General features: G+C 46.8%; 1 protein-coding gene across 7 annotated transcripts in view; it reads right to left on the bottom strand.

Annotated features, from left to right (window-relative positions):
- zswim8 (zinc finger, SWIM-type containing 8) overlaps window positions 1–21,347 on the bottom strand; it is a 182,266-nt gene that overhangs the window by 74,660 nt on the left and 86,259 nt on the right. The gene's annotated exons all lie outside the window — the stretch shown is intronic.

Below are 21,347 nucleotides of genomic sequence, written 5' to 3'. Positions count from 1 at the left end.
ATTTGCTCCGGTGCTACGCCAGCGCTGCGCCAGTGGAGCGGTCACACGTGCAAATTTGCTCCGGGGTAGCCCCGGAAAACAGCTTACACCGGAGCACATCTTAACCGTGAACTTCCCAGATATAAGCAGCACATCGACTGTTTCACCAGAGAAGGCAACATTCTAGTACACTGCTATACAACAATCAAAAATTCATACCGATTGATCGCCCGCGCTGCATTGGGTCTTTCTGACCACAATTTAACATACTTAATACCCACATACAGACAGAAACTCAAATGTGTTAAACCGGTTGTTAAGACTGTGAAAAAATGGACAGATGAAGCAAAGCTTGCTCGACAAGAATGCTTAGACTGCACTGCTTGGGGCACCTTTGAAACTTCAACGGGCACACTGGATGAATACACAGACACTGTAACATCATACATCAGTTCCTGTGAGGACATGTGTGTACCAACGAAGTCCTTCCGTTCCTTCAACAATAACAAGCCATGGTTCACTCCCAAACTCAGGCAACTCAGGAAAGAGAAAGAGGCCGCATTTAGAAGTGGAGATCGGGCACTGTACAAACACCCCCGAAACCAATTGACAAAGGAAATTAACATCGCAAAGAGAAGCTATGCAGAGAGGCTGAAAAAACAGTTCTCTGCTAACGACTCTGCATCTGTGTGGAATGGCCTGAAAGCAATCACAAACTATAGAATGCCATCCCCCCAAACAGTGAACAATAAGGGTCTTGCTGATGAACGAAACATGTTTTTCTGCCGATTTGAAAAAGACACCCCCATTTCCCACATACACCCACCTCTACCAGAAACTACTCTATCTACCCCCCACCCTCATTCTCTCCCTTACAGATCCACGAACAGGACGTGAGACGGCTCTTCAAGCAGCAGAAGATCAAGAAAGCTGCGGGGCCCGACAAAGCGTCCCCTCCTGCCTGAAAGTCTGCGCTGACCAGCTGGCTCCGGTCTTCACACAAATCTTCAACAGATCCCTGGAGCTGTGTGAGGTCCCATCCTGCTTCAAACAGTCTACCATCATCCCAGTTCCCAAGAAATCGGCAACATCGGAACTGAACGACTATAGGCCTGTCGCTCTGACGTCTATGGTCATGAAGTCCTTTGAACGCCTTGTGCTGAACCACCTAAAGAACGTCACCGGACCCCTGCTGGACCCTCTCCAGTTTGCCTACCGGGCAAACAGGTCTGTGGAAGATGCAGTCAACATAGGTCTGCACTACATCCTCGAGCACCTCGACAGCACAGGGACCTACGCAAGGATCCTGTTTGTGGATTTCAGCTCTGCGTTCAACACCATCATCCCGGAACTCCTCACCCCCAAACTTCTCCACCTCGGTGTGTCCCCTACGATCTGCCAGTGGATCCTCAGCTTCCTGACGGGACGGACACAACAGGTGAGACTGGGAAGAACAACATCATCAACACGTGCACCACCAGCACAGGAGCTCCACAGGGATGTGTCCTCTCTCCACTGCTTTTCGCCCTCTACACAAACGATTGCACCTCAACAAGTCCAGCTGTCAAACTCAAAGTTTTGCAGACGACACAACGGTCATCGGTCTCATCAAAGACGGCGACGATTCTGCGTACAGTAAATATTCCCATCCCCGGAATTCTATGGAAAGGAATATCCTTCACCCGGAATAAAAAACCTATGCATTAAAATTTTGACTACGATATTACGTGTTACCGGAACTTGCGTAAGCGGAAATTCCACTACCCGTAACCCGGATGGAGGTGTAACATACTTGGCCAATAAAGATGATTCTGATTCTGATTCTGATGCCGCGGGAGCTTAAATACACGTAACGCCCACCCGATGCGACGGAAAATACACATCGCTGAAACAAGTTTCCACTTCGCGTTTTTCGATCATCAGATTCTAAACGACGACGTGTAAGTGAGTTTTAATTGCCGTGCGTTTTACTGTAATTGTGAATGATTTTAACTTTATTCACTTACGTCCTGGAAAACGCGGCACTAGCTTAAAAGCAGCACCCACTCGACATGACCGAAGAAACGTGTTCGCTTCGCCGTCTTCATTCATCAGATTCTAAACGAAGACGTGTAAGCGACTTTTTATTGGCGAGCGTTTTACTGTAATTGCGAAAGATTTTAACTTTATTCACTCACGTCGTGTAGATCATCGCATCGAAATGTAGAAGAACTGTAACGACTGGAGCGGAGCGAGTGAAATACATCCGTTTGAGCGAGGCTGGACACAAAGTTAAAAAGATCCAGCAGACACTTGGAGTCGGAAAGACGCAAATCTACGAAACTTTAAAAAACAAGGCATCGATTCAACTCCTGATGACAAGCCACCATCCAGCAAGGAAGCAATGCAAATGGCAACAAAAATCCTTCAGTATGCACAAGAATTACCAGACATCGGTGATCAACGTGACAGTTACTTGCAACTAGCAAGAAAACTGTATGACACGCAGGCAAACATTGTCATAAACCAAAGAACGCATCCAACAAAACAATCCAAAATACACATTTTTTTTCCCAAGACAGAAAAAAATAAATATTAAAATACTGTACGTATTTTACTGTTGTGATTTTTTTGGGATACACCTGTATTGCAGTTTTTGTTATATAAACAGTTTTTGGACAGTATATTTTTGTAATTTATTGATTGTGTTGTTACACATGCATTTTGTCAACATACTTGCAGGTTCATAAAGGACGTGTACCATGCTCATTTCCCAAATGAGGAATATCTGTTATCAGGACAAATTGGACAGCGCAAACACGAGTCCGTACTAGAGAATATTTAATTTACAGACAACAGAGATGAAAGGGGAAAAAATATATACTGTATATATACAGGTATATATATATATATATATATATATATATATATATATATATATATATATATATGTGTACACACACACACACCTGGCCGATCACGCATGAATTAGTTTACACAAAATGCTATTCAAATACTCGACATTCAATTATTAATCTTCCTTTTGTGTGCACACGTACACCCTTTGTGGCTTCCGTTCTCGCCGAAATTTCGAAATCTCCGAGATATGGCAAGGTCATGAGAATGCGAGGCGAGGGTATTACTGTTGTGGCGACGCCACTCGAGCTAAGCGCGCCTCAGCAATAGTCAGCTGCTCTCTGCTGTGCGTGCGTCAGCGTGAACATGTACGCAAGCGCGTCTTTTGATTTCAACCAATCAGCGCCGACGCAACCTACGTCACACAGACAACAGCTAAGCTAAGATAGACGAGAGGACACTCGAAGTTGGACGGACACGTTTTTCTGCCAATTTGCGTGTTTCCGTTTTTGTCCAAATATATATTTTTACGACAAAAGCTGTATTGTCCACGGTGTCTTCGTTCCACTGGGGTTTAGCAAGTGTGTTTATGAAGAGACGAAAATTGTTTGGGGAATATCCCCCCCCCCTTAAATGGTATAACCCAAGAGGCAAAGTGCCGCTTGCGACTGTTGTTGCGAGTTGCCATTCATTCTACTAAAGCATGAGTCAAACGCCATCATGTCTTGTGTCGTTATTACACAAACAAAAATCTCTTTACTGTTACTTGTGTTCGTGCCTCAATATGGCTACGCTCGTGAAAGCAAAACAACGAACTCAAACACGTGTTCGTTCAATGTTGTCAACTCATAATAATAATAATAATAATAATACATTTTATTTATAAGCGCCTTTCAAGACACCCAAGGACACTTTACAATAACAAAAAACACAAAACAATACGGGTTGAGCAGCGGCAGCCAAAACGCGCCAGCGTTCACTCAACCCGGAAGTCAGAAAGAAACCACAGGGGGGGAGAGGGGGAGAAAAAAAAACACGCTCGAACTACCCTCATTTTGAGGATAATTTGAGTTAGGCTTAACTCCTGCGCAAGCCTATGACAGTTACAACAGGTCACAAGACATAAACAATGAAGACGGTGAAACAAGGGAATGTATGAAGGAGGGGGTGATGGTGGGGGACTAGCTTCCGTGCATACTTTCATCAGGGGAAGGTCGAGATAGCAGATGTTGTTTTGGTAGCAGGCTGCCCAAGAATTTAAGACAGCCTTGAGTCTGTGGCTTATGTCTCTTTAGTGGCGTCGATCAGCCAAATCCGTGATTTCAGTCAATATTTGAGCACGGATTCCAGTTTCTCCAAGTTCTTGACCATTTTGCAGAGACGCTCCAAAACCGCAACAGTTTGTGGTTGAGCACAGTCTGAGTCTGAGTGTTGGACATCCGCACTATGCCATCCTTAGCAGCCTCTTCACTTCCAATAGAGCCGCTCCCGTCGGCTGAATTTTGCGATAGATCAGGTAACTGCAAACACCAAACAGCAGCATACCTGTTATCGGAAGGCCGATAATGTAGATGTCATCCACATCCTCAACGGACAGTGTTGACAGGCACACCATTCTCCGCTTCCTCCAAGGATCTAGGGTGTACCCAGCAGCAAAGGTCCCCAAGGGGCAAGTAGGCTCCCCACTGCCTGCTCTTCTCATCGAGAAAATTCTGTCGATGGCATCGAGAGACCAGCCAACCAATTCCATGTTTGTTTTTAGGATGAAAATACGACAGGAGGCTAGGAAAAGTCAGACAAAGACAGCACATGGACTGAGTGGCGAGCAGGGAAGGGTGGGAGTGGGGGGACAGGAGCAGAAAGCAAAAGCGTCCGCCTTCGTCGAGAGCCAAGCAAGTATGTCATATCCGGATTAATTTTCGGCAATTGTTCCTCAATTCTCCGGAGAATTTTTCATTAAAATTTGAAAATCCGGAGGACTTTCATCTCTGCGACAACAAGTGGAGCAGCTGAAGCTCTGGTGCAACCGACACAACCTCGGGCTGAACACGCTCAAGACTGTAGAGATGATCGTGGACTTCAGGAAACATCCTTCACCACAGTTGCCCCTCACACTATCCAACTGCCCTGTGTCAACCATCGAGACCTTCAGGTTCCTGGGAATCACAGTCTCCCAGGACATGAAGTGGGAAGTCAACACCATCTCCATCCTGAAAAGGGCCCAGCAGAGGATGTACTTCCTGAGGCTGCTGAGGAAGCATGGCCTGCCACAGGAGGTGCTACGTCAGTTCTACACGGCAGTCATTGAATCAATCCTGTGTTCTTCCATCACGGTTTGGTTTGGGGCCGCCACAAAAAAGGACAAAATCAGACTTCAATGGACAGTTAGGACGGCGGAAAAAATCATTGGCACCTACCTACCCACTCTTGAGGACTTGCTCACTGCAAGAATCAAAACAAGGGCACGGAAAATCCTCCTGGATCCTGCACCCTGCCCACGATCTTTTCCAGCTACTCCCCTCAGGCAGGCGCGACAGATCCATGCGCACCAAATCCAGCAGACACTTAAACAGCTTCTTCCCTCTAGCCATTAACTCCATAAACAGTCACCGACGTAGTCACTCTTCTTGTACAACAAATACTGCTACTGGTCACTCTGAACAGGCAGGCGCGACAGATCCATGCGCACCAAATCCAGCAGACACTTAACCAGCTTCTTCCCTCTAGCCATTAACTCCATAAACAGTCACCGACGTAGTCGCTCTTCTTGTACAACAAATACTGCTACTGGTCACTCTGAAATGGTTCAATGATTTTCTGCACCAACTGATCACTTTAGCTCTGCTGATACTTTGTACATTGTCTCACAGTTGTCACTGGGTGGTACCACTACACTACGGTGCACTTACATTACGAAATGTCCTTCCATACCTATTGGTCATGTCTGTTACAATTTACAATTTGATTTAGATACCAAATGACATGATTGACTGGACATTTTGAATGTCTTAAGTAAGGGTAATAGACATTGTGTATAACAAATTAATTAGGAAAAGAAAAATGTCTTCCGATTTCACAACATATGGGAGCTCAAAATTTTTCAGAAAAAAAGTAAGAATTTCTGTACAACTAAGTTTGATTTAGTTGGGCAAATATTTTTAAATTCTACGTCAGAGCACAAACTACGATTGTGATCAAACCTTTAACTCAGAAATGGGTTTCATTAAAGCCTGTATCTCACAATTTTCTTTTCAAGATGGTGCCGCGAGAGTGGCTGCCTCTACAGCAGTGCATATCCCTGTTTGAGTTTCATTTGTTGTTTTTTTTTCATTTATTTCTTCTTCCGATTTTGTTTTGTGTGTTTTTGTACCCCAAATCTACAGGGGGAGATGGGCATCTTCATTTCTGCTCATCGGCATTATTTTCTTTTATTTTTTTTAAGTTTACCGTTTCCTGAAATCTCGCTCGCACACATGACCCCACTGTTTACAGGAGGTACCAGCTGTTAGCTTGGCGGGCTAACAGCAGGCTACTGGCCAGCAACAAACCAGACGTTGCCCGCGAGTTGAAGAGGAGGAAACGGGGTTGGTGGGCCGGGAAGGAGCGCTGCAGAAGGAGGAGAAGAAACATAGACACGTCCTCCCATCCATCATCACGGCGAATGTAAGATCGCTCCCGAACAAGATCATGCTAACCTGGCATCAGAGGGAGTACCGCGAGGCTACCCTGTTGCTATTCATGGAGTCATGGCTAACAGCAGTTACTCCGGACACACACACCGAGTTGAAGTCTTCCAACTCGTATGAGCGGACAGGCAGGGAGTGGTAAGAGAAAAGGAGCGGGACTGGCTGTGTTTGTGAACGATAGATGGTGTAATCTCGGGCACATCACCATCAGGGAGCAACTCTTCAGCTGGGACATTGAGCTGCTAGCCATTAGCCTCAGCCCGCACTCCCTCCCAAGGAAATTTTCGCACGCCATAGCTGCGACTGTGTATGTTCCCCCGTCGGCAAATGGCAATGCAGCATGTGATGGATGCCCTGATGACTGTAGTGAAAGGTCTACAAACACAGAGCCCCACCGCCATGCTGATTATCTCTGGGGACTTTAACCACGTCTGTCTGTCGTCCTCCCTACCAACAAGAGACAATAAAATTGTAGACTTGTTTTATGCCAACACCAAGGAGGCATATACACCCCAGCCCCTGCCCCCCTCTTGGAAGAGTGGACCACAACATTGTGCATCTCCAGCCTGTGTACAGACCCCTTGTACACAGGCAGCCAGCTGTGACTCGCATGGTCAGAAGATGGTCCACAGAGGCTGAAGAGGCTCAGCGAGACTGCTGGCTGCATAAGGTTAGCTTTGCTAGCATCCTCCTGTTGCCCACCTTCTCCAGAGTGTCCACGAAGCAAAGCAGGACAGAACTGGCCGTCCTGACCAGTCAGTCCAGTCTCTCTGTTCCGGGCTTAGATGCTGTCTGGCCTGCAGACTATGCCAAATGGATGGCAGAAGCCACCACTGAGTCAGAGATGTTCTTAAGGAGTGACCCCTGAACCCCAAAATACCTCAGTTTCCTGAGTAGGAAGAGCTCTGTCCCTTCCTGATCAGGGCATCTGTGTTGTTAGACCAGTCAAGTTTATTGTTGAGAAGAACACCCCGGTACTTGGAGGAGATCACCCTCTCTTTGTCCGTACCTTGGATGTTCATCAGTGCAGGTGAGGACTGTTTCCCGCAGAAATCCACAACCAAATCCTTCGTTTTCCCGGGGTTGGTCTGGAGGTGATTCTGCTGGCACCAGTCCACGAAGTCCTTCGTCAGTCCCTTGTACTCCCAATCGTCTCCCTCTGTAATGAGGCCAACAATCGCAGAGTCGTCAGAGAACCTCTGAAGGTGGCAGGTTGGAGTGATGTATCTGAAGTCCGAGGTGTAGAGGGTGAACAGAAATGGAGTATGGACAGTCCCCTGCGGCGACCCAGTGCTGCAGAGAAGCCTGTCGGACTCACAGCTTTGTGCCCTCACATACTATTATATATGTGAGGGTACATGTGAGGGTACATGTGAGGGTTTGTGAGGTAATCCATGATGTGAGGTGTAGGTCCATTCCGGCGTGCCACAGCTTGTCCCCCAGTAGGTTGGGCTGGATAGTATTGAAGGCACTGGAGAAATCAAAGAACATGATCCTCACAGTGCTCCCAGCATTGTCCAGGTGGAACAGCGCTGAGTGGAGGAGGTAGATGATGGCGTCCTCCACACCGATGCCGGGCTGGTAGGCAAACTGTAATGGGTCCAGTGATGAGCTCACCAGCTGTCGCAGGTAGGCGAGGACAAGTCTCTCCAGCGTCTTCATCAGGTGAGACGTCCGTGCCACTGGTCTGTAGCTGGTGAGCTCCTTCAGGTGGGGGGTCTTGGGCACTGGGACCAGGCACAAAGTTTTCCACAGCTGTGGAACTCTGCCCAGCTTCAGGGTCAGGTTAAACATGTGCTGGACAATGTCACACAGCTGGTCGGAGCAGGTCCTGAGGAACCGGGAACTAATCTTGTCCGGACCTGCTGCCTTCCTCACATTCATCTTCCACAGTAGGTTCCTCACCTGCTCTGTCGTGACGGACAGGCAGGAACCAGGAGACAGACCGGGTTGTTGGAAGCTGGTCATGAGAGGAGAGGGGGGAGGGGAAGTCCACAGTGAGAGTGGGTGCAGCTGCAGGGGTTACTGGTGGTTGGGGGGAGGGACAGACGTCTGGTCAACGAACCGGTTGAAAAAACGGTTCAGTTCATCTGCCCAGTCCTTGTCCTTCTCAGCCAATGTCTGTGGGCTTTTGTGGCCTGAGATGGTTTTCAGGCCCCTCCAGACACCAGTGACATTACTGGCCTGTAGCTGGTCCTCCATTTTCTTCCTGTAGGCCTTCTTCCCCTCTCTGATCTTTCTCCTCAGCTGGATCTGCATGGCCTTCAGCTCCTCTCTGTTTCTTGACACAAAAGCCCTCTTCTTCTCCTTCAGGAGGGCCTTTATGTCGGGAGTAATCCATGGTTTGTTGTTCGAAAAACACCGTACAGTCTTGGTGGGTACGGTGTTTCCCTCACAAATGTTTACGTAGTCCGTGACGGTGTCGGTGAGTGAATCAATGTCCTCCCCATGAACCTCGTTGAACTTGGTTGAGTCGAAGCAGTCCCGCAGAGCCTCTTCAGCCTCCGTGGACCATCTTCTGACCATGCGGGTCACAGCTGGTTGCCTGTGCACCAAGGGTTTGTACACAGACTGGAGAAATAACAAGTTGTGGTCCGCTCTTCCAAGGGGGGGGGGGGGGGTATTTGCCTCCTTGGTGTTGGCATAAAACAACATGACTGCGCCTACATGTCATCTTTCGCCGTGGGTTGAGCTCCTCTTTGAAAGACGAACTTGCAGTTAATGATGACAGCACAAATATGGAGGAGCTCATCGGTCTTGCTATAAGATTGGACAACCGTTTGCGTTAGAGAAATCAGAAATGTGGAGTGGAGGACAGGTTTGACAATAAAGTTGTACTTGACTTGACTTGACTTGACTTGGACCACTTCCGTGCCCAGTCAGAACTCCGCCATGCTGATGGGACACCTGCTACTCAAGAGACTTCGCGACCTCCCAAGCCAGAGTGTGAGTGTGCGGGACTACCACCGCAGGGGAAGAACCTATGGAGGATGCTTGGGACTGGAGGAGAACGCGCTGGCTTCAAGTCCATGTCTGCTTCTACTGTGGCCATTAGGGACATCTGGTCTCCAATTGCCCGAGCAGACCTCACGCCAGTCACGCCCATCTATTAATGTGGGCAATTGTGAGTCAGACACCAACACCAGCACTGATCATTGACAGCAGGGTAAAGCTGGCTCTCGCACATCCAGGAGGCTCAAGCTGGAGGGAGATATTTTTGATCAGGCTCAGGGTTTCCCTTTTTGGGCTCAGGTGGATTCTGGGGCCGATGACTGACCCCAGTTTAACTAAGGAATTACGTTGACCGGTCGACGATTGAGAGGAGGTCAAGTATGTTCGCGATATTGCTGGACACACAACACAGAACCCGATCATCCTGTGGGACCGCCCCGCAATTGAGAACTGGAGCCCGTTCTGTTACGCGCACTGCCTACGGTCGGCAACAGGCGGTAGAGGGGGACCTCTTGATGTTGCTCTTGAATCCATCTATTCAGATAAAGTTCTGAGTATCTACCACGGCCTTCCCCAAGTATTCAGTAAAAACCGCACTCAATCATTGCCTTCACACTGACCTTATGATTGTGCAATAGATTTACTGCCAAATGCCCCATTGCGAAGTTCTCGACTCTACCAGCTATTCCAAGTTCATTTATGACTCACGATCCAAACAAACCGGTCTTCTTATTGGCCATATTAATATTCCAAGTGACGGCCCGGTGGGCGAGTGGTTAGCGCGTCAACATCACAGTGTAGAGGTCGTGGGTTCCATCCCGGCTCCGGCCTTCTTGTGTGGACTTTGCATGTTCTCCCCATGCCTGTGTCAGAGATTTTCTCGGACAAAGTTAAAGAAATGACTCGGCACACAGGAAAATTGTTTTCAATATCGACGGGAGCGTATCTCTGAGACCGAACGACGGTTTAGTTGCTCCGATGATCACACACTCGGCTCCGTCTCCGCCGGTTCGAACTTTTATTGCAAAATACAAGAAAGACACTGCACAGATTTGCATACCGCGCCCCCCGGTCCGGCCCCTCGGTAGTGATCTGATCTACCTGAATACACAAGTCACAGACTTTGCTGATGACAAATGTCCACCTGGGCGCGACAGCTGTTCCCAAACTGTCTTTTGGTATTCAACAACTCTTTGTTCCCAATTTGTTTATTCCCACTCTGGGATTGAATCGAGCCTTCTTCCATCTGTTCGCCCCCCTTGCTTTGACGTGATTACTCAAGAAAAGGCCCTCCGCCCAAACGTCCGACACCTTTGCGCTGAGTATGTCCAGACATGCCCCAATTAACCGAAACATGATACAATTTTGTTCATAGATTTCTCTATCAGCCTGCGTGGATTTTTGCCAGGTACTCCGAAGTCCTCCCACATTCCAAAAACATCCATGGCAGGCTGACTGAACACTCTAAATTGTCCCTAGGTGTGAGCGCAGATGGACGTTCGTCTTTGTGTGCCTTGCGATTGGCTGGCAACCAAGGTGTCCCCCGCCTACTGCCCGAAGATGGCTGGGATAGGCTCCAGCATGCCCCACGACCCTTGTGAGGATAAAGCGGATCAGAAAATGGATGGATGGATGAATATTCCCAGTACAATAGGTAAAATTGAACAAACTGAACATTTACTACTGAACTCCAACATTGATATAGTGTATTTGCCAAATCCCAAAGTTGGTTAACCCATTCATCACCAATCGCTGCCATCAGTATGTCAGGATACAATTCGTTCAGAAGAGACCGGGGAAAAGGGCGAGGGGGTGGATTACTGGAATGTGAACAATTGTTTAAAGTGTAAATTAATTGAATGGCCAGCAGGAATAGATATTGAATATATCTCCACAAAACTATTTGCCCTGAAATGTCTTTCAAAGGGATTTACCGACCTCCTTCTCATGACACATTCTATGATCATCTTAAAACTATTTTCAAATATGAGGATTTTAAAAGGGGAAATTATTCTCCGGGGTGATTTTAATTTTAACTGGGATAATAAACCGGACAGGAAAAAACTGAAGCTGTTAACAGACATCTGTAACCTAACATGCGTTATCCAGGGACTGACAAGAAAAACCAACGCATCTAAAACAACAAGTGATATAATATTCACAAATAAATCAGACAGGATCTGTAAATCTTCATTTTCTGTCTGAGTGATTATAATCTCATTTTGTGCTGAAGAAAAGTCAAGTGGAAACGCCTTGCGAGTCTCAATAGCGCCCAGTTTTCATGTAATACTGAGAACTGAACAACAAAATCTGACAAATGCCCTGCGAGAGTTATGATTGGTCAAACGTATTAACGTATAATGAAGCTGAGGATAGTTGAAACAACTTCTTCAAATGTGTTTAGAGGTCCTTGATAATTTCACAAAAAAGTTGACTCTATAAGGCCTATAAGGGACTACCTTGGGTCAAGGGTGATGTACGGAAATTCATGAAAGAAAGGGATAATGCACAAAAAAAATCATTAAAATCCAGGTTGATATGACAGACATCATTCAAAAATAAAGTGATCAAACTAATTCGTAAAGCTAAAGCAGTGTTTTAAATTGAATTAAAATTATAGATGGGGTCAAATTGATATGGGAACAACTAAATAAGTTGACGGGAAAAACCAAACACATAATATCCAATAATATGCAACTCCAGGTGAATGGCATGCTCACAAGTGACTTGGGAATAATTGTTAACAGCTTCAATTTTTTTTTTTCATACAGTCGATCGAGGATTTGACAACAAATGCTGAATCTCCAGACAAGTTACACTTTGGATGACAGCAAGCCAGGAAAGAAATAACTGTTCCTGAGGTTCTGAATATAATACCTTCTCTGAAATGCTCTAAAGCTAGAGATGTATTTGGTCTGGAGAGTAACCTCTTAGAACAACATAAAACGACCCTAGCAAATCCAGTTGCACACCGATTCAATCTGTCCATGAATCAATGTAGCGTGCCACCCGCCTGGAAGACTTCTCGGGTTACTCCAGTCCTAAAGAATGGGGATAAGACCAAAGCAGAAAACTACCAGCCGATAAGTATCATCCCAGTCATTTCAAAAATAGCTGAGAAATGGAGTGTATCTCTGCTAACTGCTAAATCCAATGCAGTTTTCAAAATACCATTATGTGGGAGCTGTCTTCCTGGACCTGAAAAAGCTTTTGACTCCGTAAATCATAATGTGCTTATTTAAAAAATGTTCTACTCTAACTCTGAGGGTGCACTATGCTGGATGAGATAATACTTTTTAAATAAAAAGCAGACTCTTCAGATCGGAAACCCAATGTCACCTTACCTTGGGTGTTTACCAGGGGCACAACAAAGTGCTATCTTGGGCCCAATTTTGTTCAGTCTCCATGTAACCGACCTACCTCCAGTCTGCCCTGATGTTAATTTGCAAATATATGATGACACAGTGCTACATATCCACACTAAATCAAAACAAGAAGCTGCAACAAAACTATCAGCAGCTCTGACATCTGTATCTCACTGGCTTGGTCAATTTTGTTTACACCTCAATACCAAAAAGGCTAAGTGTGTTCTTCTCTCGTAAGGCAGCAGAGGGCAATAAACTGTCTGTCGTGGTTAATGGAGAGAGCCTTGACATTTTAGAACATTTCAAACACCGTATTGGCCCGAATATAAGATGGCCCTGATTATAAGACGACCCCCTCTTTTTGAAGACTCAAGTTTGGAAAAAAATACTTTTTTGAACACCAAATTAATTTTTATACAGAAAATAATGACAGTACATCTGTTGTAAACAAATGATTAGAACAATATATTTGAGAGAAAAAGCATGTTATTTTGCCTCATTCATCTTAATATCTGAACATTTAAACATGTAAACTAAAGTGCAATCACATTCGTAAATGAATGGCTTCTGGTTTTTGAAATGTAAATAAAACAATCTATTGTGATAAAACAACAAAATTGCACTAACTGCATTAACCATCAAAGTGAAGTCGAACTGTAACTGTAGTCTTGAAACAAACTGTAGTCTTGAAACAAATCTGAATAAGGAAAAACATTGCAATGAAATAATGCAAACTGGTTAAACTTGAGAATAGCTGAGATCTGTCATGACAGAACATGACTCCTCACAACCATCCTCTGCCTCGCTGTGCTCGGTGTCACTGTCCTCACTCTCATCCTCTGGCTCTGCTGGTTCCGCCCATAGCACGTCCTCCTCACCGCCGTCCAGGGCATTTGATTTCCAACATTTTTTTTTTTCTTCTTCGTGCTACCGCTATTTTTATTTTTATTCTTCATGACAGGGGCTCGCTTTGGCCTGGGGAGTCAAGTTCAGCATTCGCTTCAATGGTATCTGCCGCCATCTAACATCGTGAATGGGTATAATGTCTAGACCCCAAATATATGACGACCTCCAGTTTTTCTTATTTCAATGCAAAAACCACCGTCTTATATTCGGGCCAATACGGTATCTGGCAGTGGTCATTGACACCAATCTATCATTCAAAGCGCATGTTAAAAAAATAAAAACTATCATTAAATACAATCTGTCAAATCAAAAAAGACCATTTCTCACCTCTACTACAGCTCAAGTCAATATGCACGCAATGATAATTTCACATACAAATTATCGTTTCACAACTCGGATACACACAACAGAAACTGATCAAGTCACTCTTCAAAAGGGCAGTTAAAATACTAGACAGGACACCAATGCATTTTCACAATTGTATCATTCTAAAAATACTTCACATTCTCGATCTGGATTGCTACCAGATCTTTGTGGATGCTTTTCTCATTTACAAAGTTTTGAATACGCCTGCACCCCCACCTTTAGATAAATTCATTCAGAGGAGAAACAGTGAAGGACTAAGAACAATAAATGGTTACCTCTGTAAGAGGAATGCAACCCTGGAATAAGTTGCCAATATACATTAGAGCAGGGGTGGGCAATTATTTTCCCGGGGGGGCCAAATTCGAAGCAGAAAATATTGTGGAGGGCCGGGCCAAAAGTTAGAAATAGAAATAGAAAAAGAAGATAGCACAATGTCTTTGTATGCCAGTAATAATGTAACATTCTCCTTCACCATCACACTCAGCACCGGTTCTCCTCAAGGATGTGTACTGAGCCCCCTGTTGTTCACGCTCTACACATTTGACTGCTCTCCGACTCTTATTCGCGGACGTGCAAACCACTCTTATTCCAGTTTGCGGAAAGTTTTAACATGATAACAATCAAACCATTCTAGGAAATGTTCATTTACTCGAGCCACAAGCAATTCACTCTGAGCATGGAAATTGCCAGAATCGGACTGAGTAAGAATCGCTTCCTTGTTTTTCAAAGTCTCGTAGATTTGAGTCTTTCCGACTCCAGGGGCCTCCTGAATATTTCGTACTTTGTTACCTACTTTGTTTAATCAGATACATATCACTTTCCCTTCCATGGTCATTACTCTCTCGCTCTTTCTTCGTCTTCCCCTCCCTCCCTGCGCTCTGCAACTTGAAGTAACTGCACCACCTGGTGTTGAAAGACCTGTCATTACAAGTCAAAATGAAATGAATGCAATCAAACCTTAATTGTGCACCAATCTTCGGCACAACTCCGGCGGGCCGGATTAAAAAGACCAACGAGCCGGATCCGGCCCGCGGGCTGTAGTTTGCCCACCCCTGCATTAGAGTCAACTTTCCACTTTTCATTAAAAAACAAAACAAAAAAAAACATTGGCTTAAACATCGGCTAAAAATATATCAGATGTGCACCCATTAAACCGTTTCCAGATACCAACCCGTTACAGCAAATTTGTAGCTGAAAGTGATTTGTCTGTCCTGGTTTATAGTCTTGCAATGGAGTACTGCATTAGTTTGTATTGTCTGTTTTATGATGTCTTACCTATTTGGTTCTTATTTCTGTCATTGTGCTTTTAAAGTTTTATAGGTCTCACTGTGCTATTATAGAAACCTGCCTTGGGACCACACAGGAAACTAGCATTTATGCTACGTCCAGTGCATTTACAGTTTATTCTTGGGTTGATTAATGTGCAGTGTCCCAATGAAATACAAACATAAATATATATATATATATATATATATATATATATAAAACGTTCATTACAAATAAATGTAATAGTATTACTTGTGAAATATTTTTTGTTTTGCTCAGCGTTTTCTGTGACATGACGGTTGCCTGGTTTGCACGTCCACCTCACATTGCAGAGGTCATGGGTTCAATTCCAGCCCCGGCCTTCCTGTGTGGAGTTTGCCTGTTCTCTCCATGCCTACATAGGTTTTCACAGAGTACTCCAGTTTCCTACCACTTTAAATCATTCCTACGTGTGATTGTGAATGTGAATGGTTATTGCTTGTCTGTGTGCCCTGCAATTGGCTGGCAACCAGTTTAGGGTGTACCCGCCTCCAGCAAAAATCGTTTCCAATAATAGTTGGATGGATTAGTTTTGCAGAATGTACTGTACCACACAAGTAATCCCTTAAATTAGTGGCACTTGCGGTCCAATGACAGCGGAACCTTTGAGAAAAACGCTTTGTCGAAAATCACACGCATCTAAAAGATTTTTGCATACATAAACACAGAAATGATTAGGCCAGTTCAACAATGGAATTCATTCAACATTTCCGCTGAAAGCTCAAATTTTAGTTCAGTGAATTAAGGTCACTCAAACAATTGATTGTTAGATGTAGTGTCGGCCCCTAGCCGGACCCACGCCTCCTCCCGGAGGCAAGGAGCGCGCGGCAGGCAGGAGGGCCGCACAGATTTTTCTTCGTTGAGCCGCAGACCAGGAGACGCACCAGATGTCTCTGAGTTCAAGGCCGGAGTTGATCAGAAACTAAGTACAAACTTAGTCAAAGGTCCAAGTGGCAGGCTGGTCACAAGCGAGTTTTATTCAATCAAAACCCGGAGAGGTACAGATGTGCACATTAGAGCTCTAAATTCTCCAGGGACAAAACACAGGTTTTATAGAGTTTTGTGGGGCCAACCCCTTTCATTTCATTGGCTGGTACATAGGGACGCCCCTCACTTTATCAATTCTAATGGTATCATGATGCGTTGTGTAATTCTGATTGGCCGTGACATTCTTTGTCAGCTACATTTTAATGGTATCTATAAACAGTTTAATACCTTGGTTCTGATTTATAATGGTATCACAATGGGCTTTATCTTTAAAATATAATAGGGGCCCCTACTGGGTCTTTGTGTAATTGCATATGCTTTTAGATTTAACCGTATCCGTATGCTTGGCTTCCCCGTGGGGGCCCGGGGTAGAATAGGTCCCTACCACCCCCTTGCTGTTCGTAAGAGGCGACAAATGGAGCGAGTCGTTTGCCGTGAGTTGCGACCCGTGGGGTGGGAGGAGCTCCTTAGCCTTGGTCGGCAATCTTCCTTCTGGAGTAAACCCAGAGGACAAATCCGGAGTTGGAGTCCCTAATGCGGTGCGTTGTGAAACTCTCTCAGCGTCCCGGCAACTGCGGCGACGACGTCGATGCCAAGCTGCTTGGGCCCCGCCCTTCCCTTGGACAACATCAACGGCGTGGAGAGGGGGTATCTAGCGCATGGGCAACGCCAGGTCCTCCATACACACCTGCCCAGGCTTGTGCCCTGGAGAGGACACTCCAGCGTCATCGTGTGACGACACAACACGAGGAGTGGCAGATACCAGTGATAAGTCAGTGCTTAATTGGCGTAGAGCTAGGCGCTAGGGGTCACTCCTGACAGTGGGAGGGGGCCTCGTACCCCCACTGGGTAGCTACTGCCCGCTTCAAGCCGGGCAGCCCCCGGACAGTAAGGTGCTACCCCGCCACAGTTCACTTTCCTTACTGGGTGCGTAGGGATTAGGACCAGGAATAGTTTGAAAGGTGGACTGTAAAACCGATGCACCAGGAAACAACAAAAGAAACACAACAAGTAGCAAGCCCTTGCAACATGGAATGTCAGGACAATGACAACCGGTCTGACGTCAGACCTAATGGACATCAGCGATGCCCGCATGACAGCAGTGATCAACAACGAGCTGCTGAGACTCAGCATTGACATTGCTGCGCTGCAAGAAACCCGCCTTGCCGAAACTGGATCTCTCCGGGAGAAAGACTACACCTTCTACTGGTGCGGGAAAGCTGCCGACGAGACAAGAGAGCACGGCGTTGGTTTCGCTGTCAAGAACTCCCTGCTGAGCATGATAGAGTCTGGTGGAGAAGGGTCTGAGAGGATTCTCACCTTGCGACTTCACACTACAGTTGGCACTGTCACCCTGTTCAGCATCTACGCCCCTACTCTATACTCCACGCAGGAGGCGAAAAACAAGTTTTATGACCAGCTGTCGGCAGCCATCCAGAAAGTTCCACCCACCGACCAACTTGTTCTTCTTGAGGACTTCAACACCCGCGTTGGATCCGACCACACATCATGGCCCAGTTGCCTCGGCCCTTAGGGAGTGGGTGACATGAACAACAACGGACAATGTCTCCTGGAACTGTGCACACTTCAAGATCTGTGTGACACCAACAGCTTCTTCCAGAGCAAACCGCAGCACAAGGTGTCGTGGTGCCACCCCCGCTCAAAGCGCTGGCACCAACTGGACCTCATCTTGACCCGCCGCAAGCAGGTAAGCAGCATTCTCACCACACACTCCTACCACAGCGCTGACTGCGACACAGACCACTCCTTGGTCTGCTGCAAGATCCGACTCCAGCCCAAGCCACCAAGCAAGCCCCGCATCGACACAGCCAAGGCAAACCATGTGGACACTGTGGAGGCACTCACCCGGCACCTGAAAGACGCCCTGGAGAAGAAACCACCAGAAAGAAATGCGGAACAGAGGTGGGACCTCCTCCGCAACACCATCCACGACATTGCCTATTCCATCTTCGCCAAGAGAACAAGGAAAAGCCAGGACTGGTTTGAGGCAAACGTGACGGAACTCAGTGCCGTAATGGAAGCGAAGCGCACAGCACTGCTGAAGCATCACCAGCATCCCTCCCAGTCCACACTGCAGGCTCTCCAAGCTACCAGAACTCAACTCCAGGCTACAGCGAGGCGCTGCGCCAACAAGTACTGGATGGATCTCTGTGATGGCATCCAACGAGCCGCAGACACCGGCAACATCAGAGGCGTCTATGACGGGATCAAGAAGGCCATAGGTCCTTCACACAGCAAGACAGCCCCCCTCAAGACGAAGACAGGCAAGAGCAAGCAGATGGAGCGGTGGGTAGAGCACTACTCAGACCTCTACAGCAAAGAAACCACCATCTCCGATGCCACCCTAGAGTCTATTGAGCGCCTGCAGTCATGGAGGAGCTAGACGAGTTACCAAGCCTTGAGGAGCTCAGCAAAGCTATCGACAGCCTGCCCATCGGGAAAGCTCCTGGCCTTGACGGTATCCCAGCAGAGGTGATCAAGACCGGCAAAGAACCTACACAACCTACTCTGCCAGTGCTGGGAAGACGGTGAGGTACCTCAAGACATGCGTGACTGTAACATCATCACCCTCTACAAGAACAAAGGTGACCGCAGTGACTGCAACAACTACAGAGGCATCTCCTTACTGAGCATCGTGGGGAAACTCTTCGCCCGAGTGGTCCTGAACAGACTCCAGAAGCTCGCTGACAGGGTGTACCCCGAATCACAGTGTGGCTTCAGGTCGGAACGATCCACCATCGACATGATTTTCTCGTTCCGCCAGCTCCAGGAGAAATGCAGAGAGCAGAACCAGTCATTGTATGTTGCCTTCATTGACCTGACCAAGGCCTTCGACCTTGTGAGCCGCGACGGCCTCTTCAAAGTCCTTAACAGGATTGGTTGCCCGGGGAGGCTGCTGAGCATCATTCGTTCCTTCCACTCCGGAATGAAGGGTGTCGTCCAGTTTGACGGCGTAACATCTTCCTCTTTCGAAGTGAAAAGCGGCGTTAAGCAGGGATGTGTACTTGCTCCGACCCTCTTCGGCATCTACTTCGCTGTCATGCTCAAGCACGCTTTCGGGAACTCCACTGAGGGTGTCTACCTCCATACTCCCTCTGACGGAGGCCTCTACAACATGGCGAGGCTGAGGGCCAAGACCAAGATCCGCAATGTCCTGATCTGAGACATGCTGTTTGCGGGCGATGCTGCTGTCACTGCCCACAAGGAAGAACATCTTCAGCATCTCATGGATCGTTTCTCGAAGGCGTGCAGCGACTTTCAGCTGACCATCAGTCTCAAGAAGACCAACATCTTGAGACAGGACACGGAGAGCCAACCCACCATCTCCATTAACAACTACCAGCTGGATGTGGTCAAGGAGTTTACTTACCTTGGCTCCACGGTGACAGACTCGCTTGACTTGGACCCTGAACTGAACAGAAGGATCGGCCGAGCCACCACAACTCTTGCCCGGCTCACCAAACGCGTGTGGGAGAACAGCAAGTTGACGACCAACACCAGGATGGCAGTCTACAGGGCCTGTGTTCTCAGCACCCTACTGTATGGCAGTGAGTCCTGGACCCTGTATGCACGCCAAGAAAAGAGGCTCAACACCTTCCACATGCGAAACCTCAGGCGAATCCTTGGTATCAAGTGGTCCGACTTCATCACCAACAAAGACGTCTTGGAACGTGCCAACATCCCCAGCATGTACACCCTCCTCCGTCAGCGTCGCCTTCGGTGGCTCGGCCACGTCCGCAGGATGGAGGACGGTAGGATCCCCAAAGATCTGCTCTATGGAGAACTCGCAGTTGGAAGGAGAACACAGGGCCACCCACAGCTTCGTTTCAAAGACGTTTGCAAGAGGGACTTGAAGGCTGTTGAGTTAGATGTGAAGGGATGGGAGTCACTGGCCCAGAACTGCCCAAAGTGGAAACAAGAACTGGCACGTGGTCTGTGCCGAGGGGAGGAGAAGATGAGAGCATCGGCAGAAGACGAGAGAGCCAGAAGAAAGAACAGCCAGGACAAACAAGCGCCCCCCTCCAACTGTGTGTTCAGGTGCATTCACTGCAAGAGGGACTGTCACTCCCGGATCGGCCTCTTTAGCCATACCAGACGGTGCTCCCAGTCAGGCACAAACAGATAATCACACTGTGATTGAAATTCCAATGATGATGATGCTTGGCTACCTAACGATGATTATTGCCGAGCAGACAACAGCCATTTTTGCTAATCTTAACAATGACCATTTCAGGGCAGCTAACAGGTTTTGCTATGATAACCATACTCCGTTGCAGAGCAGTTAACCTTAACAATGACCATTTCAGGGCAGCTGACTTGTTTTGCTATGACAACCATACTCCATTGCAAGGCAGCTAACTTGTTGTGCTATGGCAACCATACTCATCTTCCGCTTGCTACGTTGTAATGTATTGAGTTTTGTATTCTTTACCACAAACAGACACCACTTAACATAAAACAGATACCACATAGACTTGGCCTCTTTGGCACAAAAAAATAAAAAGATAGGCGACTTGAGCTAGGCCGTTGTATTGCTGTGACCTTTCCTCCTGGCTCAGCTTCTTCCCTCTATGACACCTTTGGCACACATATCTAATTGGAACCAGTTAAGATCGTAGAGTCACATGGACTAGGTAAAGTGTGCTTCAGCCCATCCCCCATACTACCCACTCCCACTCCATGTGGTTGGGCAATAAAGAATAGGAACCATTTTGAATGGATTTGACCTTGTTTGCATTAGCAGAATAAGGGTCAATGGCCGTTACTTGGGATATATGGCATTCATTAAATATTCCAAATGAGATATTGTGGTAGTTACTGTTAGTATGATATGGTGAGCATTAAACATGGACCAGATGAAGGGTTCCCTCAGAACTTTTCAGAACAAATGGGGGAATGTACTGTCATCCGTATTTCTCCATACTGTATATCTAAAGTAAAACGT

Source organism: Hippocampus guttulatus, chromosome 10 (assembly GCF_054856545.1).
Source record: "Hippocampus guttulatus isolate MCC_2025c chromosome 10, RoL_Hgut_1.0, whole genome shotgun sequence".
Classification (NCBI taxonomy): domain Eukaryota; kingdom Metazoa; phylum Chordata; class Actinopteri; order Syngnathiformes; family Syngnathidae; genus Hippocampus; species Hippocampus guttulatus.
Note: the sequence above shows the minus strand (reverse complement) of the source record. Positions and strands in the feature narration are given on the sequence as shown.